Source organism: Brachycentrus maculatus, unplaced genomic scaffold, assembly GCF_059751285.1.
Source record: "Brachycentrus maculatus isolate JH-2025_06_01 unplaced genomic scaffold, ASM5975128v1 h1tg000186l, whole genome shotgun sequence".
In the NCBI taxonomy this organism is placed as follows: Eukaryota; Metazoa; Arthropoda; class Insecta; order Trichoptera; family Brachycentridae; genus Brachycentrus; species Brachycentrus maculatus.
In genome coordinates, this window is record NW_028280937.1 from 1,578,936 (window position 1) to 1,600,209 (window position 21,274).

The 21,274-nt window shown below is 31.9% G+C and overlaps 1 protein-coding gene across 5 annotated transcripts in view; it reads right to left on the reverse strand.

The window, feature by feature from the left end:
- Window positions 1-21,274, reverse strand: part of Gdap2 (ganglioside induced differentiation associated protein 2) — a 109,967-nt gene that overhangs the window by 73,902 nt on the left and 14,791 nt on the right. For all 5 annotated transcript variants that reach the window (XM_088262709.1, XM_088262707.1, XM_088262708.1 and 2 more), the window contains exon 2: window positions 15,085-15,226. The gene's annotated coding sequence lies outside the window, so the exon portion shown is untranslated. The remainder of the gene's footprint in view (window positions 1-15,084; window positions 15,227-21,274) is intronic.

Sequence of the window (21,274 nt, forward strand, 5' to 3'; positions counted from 1 at the left end):
AACTCCTATCTTAAGGATATTTGACTAAATATATTAAAACAACATTCACAGGACATGAAGTATTATGAAAAGACACACATGACATTTAATCAAATAATTTTTATAGATTTAAAAAAACTGTTATATTATGTTGTTAACAAAAAATATTTAACGAAATATTTTAGCATCTCTTTCTGATTGACACATTCAAATTGTTAACAAGATAAATAATCAAATTAAAGGTTGAGAAACTTTGATGTAGAGCATTTGCAATATGGAGTATGCGGAGGTATTGCACGAAAAAGTTAGAATTCATCGATACAGTGGAAATTGCGGATTTGCCCTTTTAGCGCTATTTTTAATGAATTTGAATGACCGTTTCAATTGAACTGGTCTTTACTCGTATATCGTTTTTACCTATTCATTATTAGCCTTTAAGACCCAAAGTCGTTTAATAAAAGTTACTTTTTGTGTGTTTTTTCTTCACAAAAATTATCCCTTTTTCAAAGTTTTATTGCCGTGTCATAGAATTATTGTTTAGTTATTTGTGAATCCAAAATGAAACACTTTTTTGACCACCATTATTACATTTACTATACATTGGTTATATATTGACGTCCATGATCATATTTTGAATACAAGAATAATGTTGATATCCTCATTGTATGCACAAAAATTTAAAGACTGTTTTAAGTAAATCTAATCATATAATTTAATAATAAATAAAACCCTTATCCGCACCCCAATGGTGCATAGGGCACTGCATCATATAAACGCAGTGTTATCTTGATCGTTTACACATGAAGGAAAGGTGATCAGCCATCCGCTTCAGGTACCAGTCCAAGGTAATATTGAATAAATATGACAGTGAAAAAATCACTTATATTTATTTTACCCCCCTTGGGAATCGAACCTGGGACCTCCAGAACGGTAGCCGAGCGTGCTGACCATTACACTGCGGAGGCGGACGATCATATAATTTAAAATTGTCATATATTTATGGTTAAATAAAAGCCAATCATATTTATTACATTTTTTTACATTTGTTCCCAAAAATAGCGGGGTATTATGTTTGTTTTTAAAATATTACAAAAACGTAAAAAAATCACAAACCGAATAAAGGACTAAAAAATTATCCATAAAATCAATTGTGGTCTTGGAATCATGTCGAATGATAACCAAAAATCCCAAAAAATTTATATATAAAAATTTGCAGTCTGTTTGCTTAGCAGGAGTAACCCACACATACTCGGAATCTGACAGTAAACGATACAAATAGGTGAGTGGAGCTCTCCAGGCTCTGTTTCTGTGTCGCGGCGGCACACAGCGCTAAGGGTGGAGAGCTCTCGACCGATGATGCACCGAGAGCACCGAGATGATGTAGCACGTAGATGACCTCACCCCTTTAAAAGAAAAATCGGATGTATTCCTAAGGATATGTACAAATATACGTCAATTTTCGTAAAATTTCATACAACGAAACAATTAAAATTTGCTAAGAGGAGAGTAAGGTTATTTTTGAATAAATGGAACACATGAAGCGTATTTTTATGATTCTGATCATTTTACTATGAACGTATTATATGAGTATGTATATTTTATGTGTTCAAAAGCGGCAAAAATTTTAATGGCGCGTGATTAGGGCGATACGTTATGTAATGCCTCAGCGTCGCCAAAATACCAATGTAAATTCGAAGACTTGTGGAGATTCGATCATTTAGAATAACAAGCTTTTGAAGAATTTTGTTTTTTGTTGACAAACCACAGAAAATTGCGCTTAGATATATAACGCCTAAAATTCAGGTTTTTGGTTCATGGAGTCTCTTCGCTTTGCATCGTCGTATGTCGACAGGCGCCGCGGCGTAGTTGGGTAGACGCTCGACTGCGAACTGACGTCGCGGGTTCGATTCCCGCCGATAAGTGAATTCAAGAAAGATTTGTTTTCAATTGGTCTGGATGATGTATTTTTCACATTTGGTTTCCCTATCGTTACTATCCTCCATGCAGACAAGCCTTTAAAAGTAGAAACTTTACGGGTTATTCCTTTTAAAAGACAAAATAAAGGAATGGATAAATGATCAAGAGATAATTAATACTATGAAAATTTCAAAACAGTTTTTATTTTGAATTTTTTCCCTTCTTTTTTGTGTGCATATTTTGTGTATAGATGAAAACAATAATATAAAAACGTATGTTTTTACATGGAACTTTAGAACTCCGACAAGACACACAAGGTGGCTTGGCTTGGTGGGTCTCTGCAAAAATTGTTAATTATGTTTATGAATTTTTTAATGAATGTATATAAGTATTTATATGTACATAAAAAGTTAACAAATAAAAAAAGAACGCATTGGTATTTTCAATATAATAATTCATAGTGTATAAAAACACGTTTATTTGGGAAGAGTGTCATTTTGTACGTTGATAAAGTACAAAGCGAAGTGGTCGGCTCTCGCGTAGTGCGGCTTCCTTCCTCCCTCGCTTCCTCCGCTTCCGGACTTCCGCCCCTCTGGGTGCTCTAATTACCCGGCGAGCCAGGGCAGCAGGTAGCAGGCGGAGGGTAGACATACGAGGGAGGATTTAAAACCTAAACACGACCCTCGCTGCGGTGATTAAGCCTTACGGATGGCGTGAATATTATAAATAATGCATATTATAAGGGTACACAAACAAATAAGGAAGTGTCGATGTCGGTTTACTAAAGCGGACAATATGTATTTTGAAATAATAATGGGTTTACGCAATAATTTTACTGTCTGCGGCTACAGAATTATCGTTCCCCGCTTTTAACTTTTCCACTCTGATATTTTGGATTATGGTACAAAATATTTTGGTACATATCTGACAGATATATTATGGCAGATATTCCGACTTTAAAGGCAGTATTTAGTATTTATATAACGAATTGTTTTAAAGATGAAAGTAAGTATTTTTTTATACATTTTTTTTAAAATACATAAAAACGACTTGATTACTATTAAATACGTTACATTTTACGTACAAAAATATATTGTATGCAACACAAACTAACTACAAATTATGTTTAAAACGTTTTAAGGCACAATATTTTTTTGTTTTACTTATACGGCTGAGTACTACTGAGTAAAAAAAAAGAAAATTTGTGCTTTTACCGAATATAAGTAAAGTTAAAGTTATCTATGCTACGCAGTTAACGCGTAAACTTTCCTTTGTAATCGACGCCCACGGGTAATTTTGTAACAACTCTGATGATTTCCTTCTGTTTACAAGATGGTTAAAATTATTCTTATATTGTTGCATTCTACATTATTTCTCATAACAAGCACTCGAAGCATTTAAGAAAAGTAGGTAGTTTAATTTGTTCGTGCCTTATATTAAACTCTTAGTTTATATTGGTCCACTTTATTTACGACCATAACACCCGTGCTAGCTATGTTGCGAATAAATAATTAGAAAAATAGAAAATCATTCGGAAAACCTTCACAGTCCAACAAGCACACCGCGTTACTTCGTGTAATCAACAATTCTGACCTTAATGTAAACAAAGCGATCGAAGCAAGTGTGTAATTGGCAATTACTGTAAGTATCGGCGTTTACAACGGACCGACTCATTTCTGTTATTTATTTTCGCGTAGGTAATGACATGAGACATACATTGTTCATTAAACATCGATATCGCAGTGGTATATCAGCACGAGCCGGAGTTGTAAAATATGAGTTACATTATAACTAATGGAGTGGTCCAGTCAAGTGCGAAGGAAAAAAGGACCTTATCGGAGGCTGTAGAAAAAAGGACCGTAGACTTAGGGAGATGATAAGATACATTTTACGACTCGTTATCACCAGCATAATAAAAGACAAGAGAAAAGGGAATACCAATTTGGACAAGCCTAAAAAAGGGAGAAATAAATGTAAAACCTGGCATTGGCTAGGAAACGGTAAAAGTTACTGAACCGATAACCCATGCCGATAAATTTTCAATAAAAGACATACACGTATGTAGAAATGGTATGTTTGTTTATAAAGATGATAAATTCATTCATCCTATGCCTAGCTTCGAGATGTTCCTAGATTTATTTAATTTAATTAATGTCCACATAAATCAGGACGATATACTGTTATACAAAATTATAATAAATATGACACACAAATCAATTTTCTCAAAATGAATACAAAAAACTGTCATTCAATTTAATTTAATTTAACAAGTAATTATAGTCAAAATCTGATAAAGATATGTCAGTTTTGAATTGATAAATTTAAGGACGAAGTCTTTCGATTGATAAATTAAGAATGTGACTTAAGATAACGAAATTTAAGTTTGTATCATTTCATAATAACTTGTGATTAAAATTCAATTTAGTTAAATATATTCCTACCATGGAAAATTGGGTTTTAAATAACGTGTCGATGGGATTGCTCTTAATGAACTAGTTAATTAATTTTTTTTAAATATAAGTAAGCTCTACAATAACTTATATTTCTAAATAGGTTAATTAAATCATAAGTAATGTACACAAACATAAACAATTATAAAAAATTAGCAAATATCGGACCAATCTTTAATTGCTGGCATCAGAAAATACGGACGTTTACGGTCGAAGGTAATGGACGAAGACGTTAATATAATACTTTTCATGTATCGCTTCAATTTCCAACGGTTAGCCAGTGCCAATAATAGGGCAATTTTCCATACACGAATACCATTATAGTTCTTTGGTTGTTCATGCTTATAAACTGTTAACGATAACGATAACTACGATTTAGCAGTTTCCGCACGGTATACGTATCGTGTATCGCGTTATCCTTTGTATGCTAAGAATGCGTTCAGTTATAATAGTTAACAATAAATTACTGGAATTCCAACAATAATAATTGAGCATTTTTAGATCAGTAGGTTGCCGTTTTACATACATAATTATCTTAATTCTTAGAGTTTATGTTAAGTTGTTCATAAAATACATCGTAGGCGGACGGCTTTCGACTCTTTTAATATTTTTCTTTCATTGTTATGCTATATACGAATAACTTCTCAACTCATGGTCTTACTAATTCTGATCGATTTCGTTATTACATCGTTAATTGCGTTGAAACATAATCTTTGTCAACACTTACAGAAATAACATTCAACCGAAATGCCAAAGTGTGTTGTGAATGATAATTGTTTTAAAGCATTGTAACATATTTCTTTCATCCAAAAATTTAGAGGATTAGATCAATAAAGAATAAATATTTTCAAAGTTAATTAATTTCAAAGACGTATTCACTTTTTTTTACTTTTGTTGTAAGGAAAAGTCCAATGAAAAACCTACCCTATCCAGTTGAAATCATAATATATTTCAGTAAATTACCGGCGCTCAACACCAATGTGCTAAAAACCCAAAGCAGCCGTCGGAGTTACATGTAACGAAATTTTAAATGATAATTTATATCCTACTGTCTCTGGTGCAATTCATTTACAGGCGCCGTGGCGTAGTTGGGTAGACGCTCGACTGCGAAACTGGCGTTGTGTGTTTGATACCCGCCAAGTGCAAAATAAATTCAAGAAATATTTATTTTCAATTGGTCTGGGTGACTGTGATGTATTTTTCACATTTACCTTCCCTATCCTTACTATCGTACCTGCAGACAAGCCTCTTATAGAGGCTTTGTAGGTTATCCATTTAAAAATATATATTTTTTGTTTTGAATATTGAAAGCATTTACTTTGTGGATCATATTGATATATTATTTCGAGAAATAAAAATACTTTGTGTTTTGATCCACTCACATTTTTATTAACCAACTAGTTTCGGCAACAACCTGTTGCCCTCTTCAGGGTTTAAAGTCTTCAGTCATAATCTCGAAATAATATTTTGTTCTATTGAAGATTTACATCACATTACGCAAACAAGTAGTCCTTTATGTAAGCTTGTAACATGCCAAGTCGTAAAAATAGGTTTTAACCCTTATTATTGTTTTGATAGCAGTGTGATCAATTATTTATCCTTTAACATTTCATGAACATTTATTCTGAAATATTCTCTCAATATATAGAATATTAAAAGCCATCAGATAACAGCTGATATTAGCAAGCTATGTAAAATGTTTGTGTTCCATTCAAGATTTACATCACATTACGCAAACTAGTAGTCCTTTATGTAAGCTTGTAACATGCCAAGTCGTAAAAATAGGTTTTAACCCTTATTATTGTTTTGATAGCAGTGTGATCAATTATTTATCCTTTAACATTTCATGAACATTTATTCTGAAATATTCTCTCAATATATAGAATATTAAAAGCCATCAGATAACAGCTGATATTAGCAAGCTATGTAAAATGTTTGTGTTCCATTCAAGATTTACATCACATTACGCAAACTAGTAGTCCTTTATGTAAGCTTGTAACATGCCAAGTCGTAAAAATAGGTTTTAACCTTTATTATTGTTTTGATAGCAGTGTGATCAATTATTTATCCTTTAACATTTCATGAACATTTATTCTGAAATATTCTCTCAATATATAGAATATTAATAGCCATCAGATAACAGCTGATATTAGCAAGCTATGTAAAATGTTTGTGTTCCATTCAAGATTTACATCACATTACGCAAACTAGTAGTCCTTTATGTAAGCTTGTAACATGCCAAGTCGTAAAAATAGGTTTTAACCTTTATTATTGTTTTGATAGCAGTGTGATCAATTATTTATCCTTTAACATTTCATGAACATTTATTCTGAAATATTCTCTCAATATATAGAATATTAATAGCCATCAGATAACAGCTGATATTAGCAAGCTATGTAAAATGTTTGTGTTCCATTCAAGATTTACATCACATTACGCAAACTAGTAGTCCTTTATGTAAGCTTGTAACATGCCAAGTCGTAAAAATAGGTTTTAACCTTTATTATTGTTTTGATAGCAGTGTGATCAATTATTTATCCTTTAACATTTCATGAACATTTATTCTGAAATATTCTCTCAATATATAGAATATTAATAGCCATCAGATAACAGCTGATATTAGCAAGCTATGTAAAATGTTTGTGTTCCATTCAAGATTTACATCACATTACGCAAACTAGTAGTCCTTTATGTAAGCTTGTAACATGCCAAGTCGTAAAAATAGGTTTTAACCTTTATTATTGTTTTGATAGCAGTGTGATCAATTATTTATCCTTTAACATTTCATGAACATTTATTCTGAAATATTCTCTCAATATATAGAATATTAAAAGCCATCAGATAACAGCTGATATTAGCAAGCTATGTAAAATGTTTGTGTTCCATTCAAGATTTACATCACATTACGCAAACTAGTAGTCCTTTATGTAAGCTTGTAACATGCCAAGTCGTAAAAATAGGTTTTAACCCTTATTATTGTTTTGATAGCAGTGTGATCAATTATTTATCCTTTAACATTTCATGAACATTTATTCTGAAATATTCTCTCAATATATAGAATATTAAAAGCCATCAGATAACAGCTGATATTAGCAAGCTATGTAAAATGTTTGTGTTCCATTCAAGATTTACATCACATTACGCAAACTAGTAGTCCTTTATGTAAGCTTGTAACATGCCAAGTCGTAAAAATAGGTTTTAACCCTTATTATTGTTTTGATAGCAGTGTGATCAATTATTTATCCTTTAACATTTCATGAACATTTATTCTGAAATATTCTCTCAATATATAGAATATTAAAAGCCATCAGATAACAGCTGATATTAGCAAGCTATGTAAAATGTTTGTGTTCCATTCAAGATTTACATCACATTACGCAAACTAGTAGTCCTTTATGTAAGCTTGTAACATGCCAAGTCGTAAAAATAGGTTTTAACCCTTATTATTGTTTTGATAGCAGTGTGATCAATTATTTATCCTTTAACATTTCATGAACATTTATTCTGAAATATTCTCTCAATATATAGAATATTAAAAGCCATCAGATAACAGCTGATATTAGCAAGCTATGTAAAATGTTTGTGTTCCATTCAAGATTTACATCACATTACGCAAACTAGTAGTCCTTTATGTAAGCTTGTAACATGCCAAGTCGTAAAAATAGGTTTTAACCCTTATTATTGTTTTGATAGCAGTGTGATCAATTATTTATCCTTTAACATTTCATGAACATTTATTCTGAAATATTCTCTCAATATATAGAATATTAAAAGCCATCAGATAACAGCTGATATTAGCAAGCTATGTAAAATGTTTGTGTTCCATTCAAGATTTACATCACATTACGCAAACTAGTAGTCCTTTATGTAAGCTTGTAACATGCCAAGTCGTAAAAATAGGTTTTAACCCTTATTATTGTTTTGATAGCAGTGTGATCAATTATTTATCCTTTAACATTTCATGAACATTTATTCTGAAATATTCTCTCAATATATAGAATATTAAAAGCCATCAGATAACAGCTGATATTAGCAAGCTATGTAAAATGTTTGTGTTCCATTCAAGATTTACATCACATTACGCAAACTAGTAGTCCTTTATGTAAGCTTGTAACATGCCAAGTCGTAAAAATAGGTTTTAACCCTTATTATTGTTTTGATAGCAGTGTGATCAATTATTTATCCTTTAACATTTCATGAACATTTATTCTGAAATATTCTCTCAATATATAGAATATTAAAAGCCATCAGATAACAGCTGATATTAGCAAGCTATGTAAAATGTTTGTGTTCCATTCAAGATTTACATCACATTACGCAAACTAGTAGTCCTTTATGTAAGCTTGTAACATGCCAAGTCGTAAAAATAGGTTTTAACCCTTATTATTGTTTTGATAGCAGTGTGATCAATTATTTATCCTTTAACATTTCATGAACATTTATTCTGAAATATTCTCTCAATATATAGAATATTAAAAGCCATCAGATAACAGCTGATATTAGCAAGCTATGTAAAATGTTTGTGTTCCATTCAAGATTTACATCACATTACGCAAACTAGTAGTCCTTTATGTAAGCTTGTAACATGCCAAGTCGTAAAAATAGGTTTTAACCCTTATTATTGTTTTGATAGCAGTGTGATCAATTATTTATCCTTTAACATTTCATGAACATTTATTCTGAAATATTCTCTCAATATATAGAATATTAAAAGCCATCAGATAACAGCTGATATTAGCAAGCTATGTAAAATGTTTGTGTTCCATTCAAGATTTACATCACATTACGCAAACTAGTAGTCCTTTATGTAAGCTTGTAACATGCCAAGTCGTAAAAATAGGTTTTAACCCTTATTATTGTTTTGATAGCAGTGTGATCAATTATTTATCCTTTAACATTTCATGAACATTTATTCTGAAATATTCTCTCAATATATAGAATATTAAAAGCCATCAGATAACAGCTGATATTAGCAAGCTATGTAAAATGTTTGTGTTCCATTCAAGATTTACATCACATTACGCAAACTAGTAGTCCTTTATGTAAGCTTGTAACATGCCAAGTCGTAAAAATAGGTTTTAACCCTTATTATTGTTTTGATAGCAGTGTGATCAATTATTTATCCTTTAACATTTCATGAACATTTATTCTGAAATATTCTCTCAATATATAGAATATTAAAAGCCATCAGATAACAGCTGATATTAGCAAGCTATGTAAAATGACGTGGATGCTTTTAAAATAATATCGTCGAGCCGATAAAAAAATAAATGGCTTTTGAGAGGAAAATTATTCGCAACACTTTGATTTGAAGTTTATAATTTAAACCTTCCGTAACGCCAACTTATAGTTATTTTTACACTCATGGTGGTAATATGACATGAAAAGGCGCATGAACAAGGATACATTAAATCATTTTTACTGTTATAAAATCACAACTTTCCAAAGTAGTATACGCAATATTATTGATCGAGATAACAAAGGTTTAGTTGGAGAAACGGAAATTTTCCATTTCACAATACAGTTGAAGGAATCGATTGAAGAATTTCGCATTTCAATCACGTTGTTTTTACAGGACAATGCTCGTATTCACAAAACCTGTTGAAAATTAACCTTAAAACGAAAAGCTCATATAATATTCTACCATCCTCATCTATCTTAAACTCATCCAGTCAAAATCATAAAATAAATAATAGCAAATTACCTCTGTATTCTATGCGTGTAAAACGAGTGTAAATGTAGCCCGTTTCATCATGTTTAACGAAATTTCCAACAACAAAAAAGAAAAAAAAATCATTTACCCTTTAATTTTCACACATTCTCCATGCTTTTGTTTGTTGAAGAAACGGCATAATAAGAGTTGGATTTGGATACTAGTCTAAATAATAATTTTTAATTTAACTTTAAAGATTCCTGACTAACATTTCCTGAGAAAAAATCTTTTTACTATCTGAAAATATCAATTAACCCATGTTTAAAATTGCAAAAATTAATCCCATATTGAAAGGTCGAAGACGTACGACATAGGGCTTTGTTTTATGTTCAAATAATCACTTAACATTACAAATTGAAATAAATAGACCCACTGGCGAAAGAAATAGATATATTATAAGATACAGATATGTAAAAATAATCGAAGTGTTAGGTTTCCAAAACATATTACTTTACTGGGCTATTTACTTCCGATAAGTGATCGGGTGTCGTGTCACTGTACCCACGTCTGGTTACTGCACTCCTGGTAGACAGAACTACATGCAACGTGAGTAAAGTATGTACGTACAACCGATTACATAAACATAAGTAAGTAATACTTAGTACCCATGTTGAAAGTCACCAATAAAACAAACATTACGATGACCTTCATTTCCATTAACGACCATATTGATAAATTGCACTTTAAGAATGCCATTGAATGGTTCGTATTTAAGCAAATTTGCTAAATATTATTGGCAGAAAATGGTAACCGGAGCGTTAGTTAATGGCTTTCCCGTACTGGACATTTGAGTATCAAGGAGAGACTCCCCGCTATCTGCCTGAAATACATCCGACGTTTCTTTGAAAACAGCCAAAATAAAACTATATCCATATTAAAAATAAATAATGATCCCGGTAAAAGAAAAAAAAAATGATTAGATAAGAGGTAATAATACTAAGTTTACTTTGCAACAATAAAGTGAACTTGGTACCAGGTGTTTAATCCAATTAAATATTGTTTACATAATATTGTACGTCCAATCTCGTAGAATCGTAGCCATGTTAGGAATCGCGGTTACGCGAATGAATAAAATATCACAAAATGAAGAAAATACATGTCATGGTCGCAATCAGACATCAGACTGGTAATATGGTGTTACAACTTATACTCTTTGAAATGCGAACACTTTCCTCGCTAAAATATCACCACGACTCAAAAGCTTTTCCTTCGCCCCTGAATAATTCATCCTTCCGTTCTGCACTAGTTACACCTCTTCGGCGCGGATAACCACTTCCTTCCTTCCGGCCCCCTCCCCCCTGTCCTCCATCCCCTTCCTCGGGTGTTCCCGTTTCCACGTGTTGATAGGTGACCCTGTTCTGTTTGTCAGCACACTTCTTCAAACTCTATTTTCACAAACTTTTCAATAATCATGATGCAATTGTGTACATATTTTTTTCATTTGACTAGAGACAACCGTATCCATATATCAGGCCGCAGGGTATCACCCATCAGCCACAATTTAAAATAAAATAAAATAAAATAAATAAAACATCTAAAAGATTCGAGGAAAATCGCTAAAAATGTGAATAGTTATTCCTACTGGATAGTAACTCTACTGATATTCTACGGTAAAAAAGTTGATTTTTTTACCTCTTGAGTTATATTTATTTTAACGACTATATATTTAGACTCGAAGATGAAAGCATCTGTAGCTTCCGAAACCAGTCGTTTAAATAAATATAACTCAAGCGGTAAAAATCAAGTGTTTTCATTTACAATTTCATCATGTCTTACCACAATGTGAATGCCGAAGCAATAAATAAAATATTTCAAGGTTGATATTCTATACCGTAGTTTTGTATCCCATTTTCCCAGTTGCTCGCACATTTCATCCGCGAGCTTATTTTACGTAGGTACACAAAAAATCACAATGTTTATACGTGCATAATTCGGACGTGTTTCTGGCAAAAACAGAAACCACGTAAACGTCCGAAGTTTGGTATTGTTTTGCAACACGTCCCCCCCCCCCTCCGCGTCCACCCCTATTGTTGCGGTTAACACAATCACAAACAATGCCTGAATATTACATGCGGGATGAACCACTAAAGGTCCAAAACACTTGATTATATACGTGTATATACCGTGAATCCTACGTTATTTCTCTTTACTAGACATTCATCGTCCACAGCGGAATAAGCCAATTTTCTTCTTTCGTTTAATTCCTGGCTCCAATCTAACTCCATAGCGCTTAGTTCCTGTCTGCAAGATTTGAGGAGAAATAACAACCCTATCCAGTTGGGGTAAAGTTTTATGAAGATTTTAAAAATAAATAATCAAACCCGGCCAATTTCATTTTATGTTCTTATTAAATTTAAAATAATAAAACTATTTAAAAATACCGTTAGTTTATTCCTAATTACTACGTCTTGTGCAATAGTAACACTAAAATTGTTCCTTAAAAACCGATCAACCCAGAAAAGGGTTATCATTTATTCATAAATTCACTACTTTAGAAATATGATAAAACCGAAAAAAGCCTAAATTAATTATAATTTAAAGTCATTTCATTTTACACATCATAATTAAATTTCCTTGTGAATACATATCAAATTACAATTGAACTGTATATTTTTTTATAATTTTAAGAAAGCAATATTTCAAAGCCAAACCAATAGATAATAATTAAAACACAAATATTTATGCATTGAAAATTAAGAAGAAAATATTTAAAAAGGAAAATGCGCGCTTTGATGCTCAATCGGGAATAAAACCTATGACCCAAAAAATGAATGCTTACTTTAGTAATCTAAATTTTAACCTAGAGATTCACTCTCCAAATTTCTTATATAGATGAACGTATTTTTTTTATAGCACCGAACATAAAAATTTCTATAGTTAAGATAAGTACGAGGAAAATTTTAGCATAAAATAACAGTTAGGAAAAACCATACACAAACAATAAAATGACGAACAATATGTTTTTTTTATATTATCCACTGACACTTCGTGATGGAATTGCATTTTTAATATATTGTTAGATTAAAACCAATATTTTTAGCTTTTCCACTTTATTTTTATTTGACCAGCGACCGGGTTTCGTCGTTACCGACATCATCAGACTGGTCATCGTCGTTACCGACATCATCAGACCAGTCTGATGATGTCGGTAACGACGAAACCCGGTCGCTGGTCAAATAAAAATAAAGTGGAAAAGCTAAAAATATTGGTTTTAATCTAACAATATATTACGAACAATATGTGTATTATAACGGTAAAAAATAAAAATAAAAAGAATGTCCAATAAAAATATTGCGTGTATGGCAAAGTAAACCCAAACTGATGCAATTTAAATCCACAAAACTGTAATGTCTTTTTATATTAGGTTATTTTATTAAAACATTTATACACACATATGGTGAAAAAATCAAATGATAAAAGATTATATAAAAAATATATAACCTTTTGTAATAATTACGTTGTTATTCGACTCGGGTGATCATCATTAAAAGAGTATTAAGTGACATTTATACATAAGTAGTGTAATTCAGATCTATATACAATACAACTTCCCATTTATATTCCTGGACTTGTGCACTTAAATTAACAATAGCCATAGCACAAGCATTTTTCATAAAGTAGAGTAATTTCATGTCATTATTTAAATTGAGTACTTTACGAACTCTCGATGTCCGTGGGTAGTGGGTAGTGGGTAAACATCGCATTTCAATATTTTAACATTCAAATAATACACTTATACATATGTTACATTGACTTTAAATGATACATATGTAGGTATAATAATACTACTTTTATGACGTCTCTGTCAATTAAAGGGAGTTATATTTCCTCCCTTTAAAAAAATAGGTCAATTCATCTGACGAAAAATCTAAATTATACAAATTGTAAATAAAGACACTTTTTATTACTACTTGAGTTATATATAAGTTGTATTATTAAACTCGTAAATGGAAGCATCTGTAGCTTCCGAAACTATTTGTCAAAAAATAAATATAATACTCAAGTGGTAATAAACAAGTGTATTTATTTATTATTAAATTTTTTTTTAAACCTTTTATATGCATATTATAAAGCCATAGGAATAAGGGCTGAACGGAACTGACGCCATATCCGGTCGCACTAATGTCGGCGGCACTTCAACCACCATGGTGCTTCCTGCTGGAAAAATAACGAGTCTCCTGTGACCGACTCTTGACGGTTTAACCGTGAACTGGCCAACCAAACAACTGCCTGAAAGACGCGTCAGCGGCCTCGATAAAAATATACTCTAATATGTCGAGCATAATGCAACCGGAATCCACTACCTACAACTTCCTCCCATGCAAGTCAAACATTAAGTGGACCAATACCAGAAATAACAAAAAAAATGTGTTATATGCAAAAAACTCATCCTTCGATTGGTGCAAAGTCAGTTAGTACCACGCTATGCGCCATAAAACAAGTATTTTATTTTTGAATTTCCACGGTTGGATGACCTCAAATTACAGTGAGGTCATAATCAAGTTGAGTAGGTGTGTCGTTTTATTTAATTATACGCTAGCATTTGACTCTAACTCTAGAAACTAACAGGTTTACTTTATACAGGCATCTAGTATCTACATACGCAAACAAATGCGCATTCAGAAAGAATAAAAAGCCATAAAATACAAAAATATTAATGACAAAAAATAAAACGGGAATATATTTTGTAAATTAAAAACATTGTTAGTTTTGTGGTATGGTAATATAACACTCTCCTTATCCTTCATCGATGAAAGTGGTATTATACAAAGTGAACGATGAATGATAAGGAGAGTGTTGTAAATCAGGAACTGCACTATTTTCATAAAACGAATCTCATTATTGAGCACTTTTTTACGTATATTTAAAAAGAAAACAGTATTTAAAATTCGGGTTTAAAGGGAAATTGAATAAGCTGTCGTAAAAAGCAATGGAATAAAGCGAGAAATTGTTTGGTCGAAGGAGTGAAGAACTAAATCAAGAAGTCTCCGAGAATGTCGACCAAGTAAGAAGCGATAGACTAACCTTAGCGGTGGGTATAACACAAAGTGTGAGAGATCAAACAGCGCCAGGAAGCAATCTAAGTCACTAGCACTAGCACCACTGCCGTCATCTGCGCCCTCCAATGTGTAGTTTCAGTGGCACTCGTTACGTACACCATTCATTTCTGAAACAATTCTATTCTAAATTGTAATTTCCATGAAAAATCAACAAAGAACACATATAGCCATATTCCTCGAGCAATAATTCAAACACCCCTTATGTACTCGTATATAGTTTTTGTTCTAATTTATCGGTGTATATGTATGGTGTTTTATGATTTTTTCAATGGCTCATATCGTAGTCATACAGGAGAAAGTGACCAAGTACATTTTTTGTACAAAAGCGTGATCAGTGACTATTTGATATCTTGCTAGCTTAATATTGCCCATAAAAAATCCCAATGGATTTTAAACTTGGAACTATAAAATATTGACTTGTTAAAAATGACTAACTGCATTGATGTTTATTTTCTTGCCAAGCAAAAGTTAGTTACATGGCCCTCCGGAACATTTTATGTTTTGTTAGTTGGTCACTTTCTCCTGTACATGACGCAAAATACCGAGAGATATAGAACAATATCGACGCCCATCGATGGCTGCGCCTGTATTAGTATCGAGGCAGATAAGTCATACAGGTACTTACTTGAAATCAGTTATTGCGTTCAACCGAATGGCGTTATGCAGAATACGTGGATGCGTTCCCCGCTTCCGGGAGCAGTTAAGGGATTTTACGCTTATTTATATATGGGTTAGGGTGAAATGAAACCTGCTAAAGATGCATTTCTCATACTAACCCAGTACAGGGGAAATATTATTTAGGTATTATGTGAGAGGTATGTAATGCGCCACAAATTAACGTTTTGATCATAAATAATAGAAATCAAAATAAAAAAATTTAGATTTGAAACTTATAACATAAATACACAATGATGTATTTTTGGAACTGAATTTATTTTTATTTCCTTTGTAGAATTCTTTTTTGTAAACATAATTTCAACACGATATCTAATGCTCTTTTCTCTTTTTTTAACCCCTATCCGCGCGCAATGGTGCACCGTAGCGATGCAATGTTATCTTGATCGTTAATTACATGAAGGCATGGTGATAAGCCCTGCGCTTCTCATACCAGTCCAGGGTGATATTGAATGAATATGAGAGTGAAAATCATCCTCGATTATTCTGAGCCCCCTGAAAATCGAACGCGGGACCTTCAGCGCTGTACCCAAACGCACTGAGGTGAACTTACCTTACATTTTTTCTGTTTTAAAAATAACTTTTTATCTGAACTAATTTAATACTTTTTTGTGACAGCTACGAGTAGCAAACTTGACGATGCCCTCACAAGGCGAAACAGGTGTCGGTAGAATCATAAATCTAGTCGATTTTTATCAATGATATATATTGTAACAATTTTCACTTTAAATATTTGTCGACACAGTTAATTAAGGGTCAAACATATTACCAAAACAACCCTAAAAGTCCGTGTTAAAGAGGTTTTTCTATTTTCGGCTGAAGTTATTATTTCCACAAAAAATATCGATTTGATATTGTCGTCTGTGATAAAGGAGCAAACCAAACCATAAATGCATATTTAATCAGAGTAAATATTTGATCGCCGATTAACTCATGATAATATTCACTCAGTGCTAGTTGTTGGTAAAAATGGAGCTTCCGTATTTTACAAAAAATGAATAAAGGTAATTCTCAATATAAAATCAAATACGATTTTCAACGAATTTCTCATGAAAAAACTGAAGCCTAAAATTTATGATTCGTGTCCACGCATTTTTTATGAATTAAAATATTACTTTTCGTGGATGAATTCAATTTAAATGTTCAAACCAATTCAATTGTTTTGCTTCTCTTTTGCATGCGATCTAATTGTTCATTTTGTATAAACGTTAAGGTAACAACTTTGTTGATTTAACGAATATGACGTTATAAGCGATCGCATTTTCATAAAAATAATTCGTTGGGAAATTTCATTGTAACTTCCAAGATTACAATTTGTGAAGAAGATCATAATAATAAAATACAATTTAAAAACTTAACTAACCATAACGCCGCTTGCCGGGCAAGGAAAGGCAGGGAGCATAGAACACCACAGCAATCTGTCTTTGCAAATAATCTTCGCCTCTTCCATATTCATGCATGTCCTCATAACACGTCGATTATTTTTATTATTTTGATTAAATACAGTACGATTTTTAATATTATTTTATATTAATACAGGTTTGTGTAGAGATTAACATCATACCAAGTGAATAATTGAATGATACATGATAACTTTTTAACAAAATAAAAAGCACTAAAAAACGTATCATTTCATGTAACGCTTCTTCGAATCGTCACTTTTCGAATAAATAAATAAATTTTCAAATAAACGATTAATGTAACAAAATATTATAACGTAAAGGTTAAGTAATTCAGAAAAAAATCTCTGTCAAATGAGGTTTCTAAAACGATCTAAATCAAAAATGTGATTCCAATTATCTGCATGCTTACTGTCGTTGAAAATTTGAATATGCATTTGGATTGGAATGTAACGTTTATATCGATTTTAAGCACATGGAGTGCCAAGCATTACAATTTACTGGAAATAGGATGATTTTATACCTATAATTTTATCTCTCTTTTTTTATATGAACTTTTTTATAAGACCAAACCTTTAACGGGAACACCGAATACCACCTCGTTTGTATAAATATTTGAATAGCCTCTTTCTTGATTTAAAGTGTTTTTTTTCTCTTGAGACGATTCGTAAATTATATACTTTTCATAAATAATTATTTAGCAAGTAATTCTTCAATCAAATGTCAGAAAATATTGAAAAATTGTAAACCTCATCCGTCACATTAAATTGGGCAATCGTTCGTAAAATGACGTCAATGTATTGGGTTTTCCTATGTTGAGGTTGTTGAAAAAATTAGCAAAAATTTTGAATAAATTATACATATAACGTACACAACGCATCATACTGTAATTTTAGTATTAAGTGAATAACATAACACGGTTTGCAAAAAATAAATCCTGTATATTGTCAGATTTCATGCTACAAAATGATTGATTGGTGTTTTCAAACATTTAAATTAGCTGAAAGACGATTATTTGTGCACCTGTGTTTAATTAGCGTGTGCATAAATTATCGTAATTATCTTCAACAAAACGCAACCTATTTACAGTAAATTGTCGACGGCGAAACAAAAATACATGGAACTGATTTTATGGAACGACGTAATTCTTGTAGACGGATAATGTACCTTCGTAACCCAGTCGCCATATGCCTTAAAAAATGCGAAAATTGCATTACATATTTAAAAATAGTAGTTTTTCCTTAGTAATTTTTGAAGGAGGGAAGGGGTCGTTGGTAGTATTATATAAATCCAGATTTTCGGGACTCTAACCGTGTTGCATTACCCGCTTTCTGATACATGAATATAGTAACTGATCAATGAAGATAAATCAAATATAGATATCGAATCTGGGTCATATCTTTTCAATCTTTGCAGTAGGCGAAATTCTTAATAAACTCGTTCGAGTACGGGGATGCAACCAGGAGTCTCATAGCTATAGCTGCTATTTTACTTTTTCCATTTTGTTCCTATTTTATTTCCCTCGTAGGAGTGAGCTCCTTATCTGACGTCATCTATATCCCTTCAAATATGGCCACCTTACCTTTGTGTAGTTAATTATTGGCATATTTGTGTAGTTAGGTGCGAATAAAAAATACAACATGAAATCCATCCTAGTACAAAAAAATTAAAAGCAAAAAAAAATCTCCCACTTCAATGCATTTGTTTTGTATTGATTAACCGTCATTTTATCGGCAATTTAAAAAAAATCTTTGTTTTTTGTTTTTGATTTTTATCCTCAATTACATCTACCTTCATTCAACTACAAATTTACTTCATAAAAGAATGACGTAAATATATGCTGAAAGAAGTTTCAGCAACTAGTGAGTGAGGTGTCAATTACCGGCAATTCTAGCGTAACTCCACTCATTGAGAAAAATATTTTATTTCGATCATAAAACCGAGTGAAGTGTTTAAGGTTCAATAATACTTAAGTATGATTATACAATATTTCCTGCCGTTTATAAATGCCATTTACACCACATTTAATATAAGTAACGCACGCACAATAAAACTGATTATGTTATTACCGAATTAAAAAAAACAATCAGATAATTTATAATTTAGGTTTATTATAATGGCAACCGAAATAAGTATGTAGGGTGGACCGTAGGGTAACCGGCCACAGCCAATCACTGTAACTGTCCACGTATTTAAAAATAATAACTCTAGCGTTATTACTTTACTAAGAAATTTTCGTATTCTTCAAACAAAATTTAGGTCGCGCGCTTAGCGTTTCATACAATCTTCAAAATACGTTAAAGATGTCAATATTACATATGAAAATTGATAAAACAGAAATTGATATTTTGGTATTGTTTTTAAATTCCTACGTTACCAAACCCAAGTACTGCTTCTGTCCGTCTCCGTAGTGTTATGGTCAGCACGTACGGCTACCGCACTGGAGGTCCAGGGTTCGATTCCCAGTGGATGGTCAAATATAAGTGATTTTTTTCACTATCATATTTATTCAATATTACCCTGGACTGGTACCTGAAGCGGGGGGCTGATCATATTTCCTTCATGTGTTAACGATCTAGATAATACTGAGTTAATATGATGCAGTGCCCTATGCACCATCGGGTGTGGATGAGGGTTTGAACAAGTACTACATACACAAGTACGTCATCTTTTTTATATAATATATAATTATGGTTATGTTAGTTGCTACAATATTTGATGAGTTAAGGTTTAATGTTCTGATGTTGTCTATAACTGTAATGACCCTTTAAATTAAGAACAGTTTCTCAGCGAGCTTAAAACGACCAGTTGTTATACAGTTACTCATATTTTAAATATTTTAAAAACAACCTCATTCAACCAAAGTTCCACGCCATGAAAACTGATAGTCGTATCAGCGAGAGTGTCTTTAGCATACTGAACGTACCGTAGGATAAATTTGAAAAACACCTTTTGTGTAAATTTAAAACGGCTAAGCTAATTATCTGTCAGCTGGCATGGCGCATTATTCGCCTCTTGGGAAATAACACAATGGTCGCGCGTCATAGCAAGAAAAATGTACTTGAAATACATAATAATAAATAACAGCGAACCGGATAGCAAATCAAATATTGAAATGCAAGCCTCGCCAATCATGAATGGAGTTTTCGATTTTGGAGTGCCTGAATTTCCATTCCTGAATTTACCTTCATTCATATGAAATAATTAATTATGTATTACATTACAAGTCCAGAGATTGCAATTTTACAAGAGAGAGAAATGGCTTTCCCGGGTAATAAATAAGTAAAATATTATTTCTCACAAATGCCATTTTGTAGGTAATAATCTTTTTTGTAATAATATGTGACAATAGTGATGACAGTTTCATTAATTTACTTAATTATTTAAAAATAGAACTTAATACATACAGTGAAAGTTAGTAAAAAAAGTACATGTACTTAAGGTATTTTTATGTTTATTTTTTCAATCCAATGCATATTCCACCACCAGATGGTTCAATCTGGAGGGCAGAACTGATTAACCCTTTTTTATAACCCTTATCTGCACCTATAAGTACAAAACTGTTGTGAGCTCATATGCTGTGTCATGAGATTGATCATATATCTAGGAGTTACAAAATTTGATGTGGTTGTCAATCAAGGGTAGATTGTTGTAGGTGTGTAAAGTGATCATTTAACCAGCCTGTGATAGGTCATAAGTCCTGTAAATACTCAGACATCCATAATCTTCTTCATCTACGTCGAGATGTAAAAAAAGTACAAATAACTCCTAAGTAAAGAAAACCCAGATTTGTGAACAAGTATTTGGACACATTCAAAATGTTATGAAACAATTGTTATAACGAGATTTATACACAAACAATATAAACGAGAAAAATCTACCATTTGTGAAAAAAAAAATTATCCACAGAGTATATGAAATCTGGTATTCCTTTAAATCAATTCTATTAAAAAATGTATTAAGTAAATAAAACATATTTTACTTAATACATTTAAGGCGTACAAATTGTAACAATATCTAAATATACAAAGAGAAATTTGTAATGAATATATTTCTTGCCCTCCCTCGGCCATTCGTTCG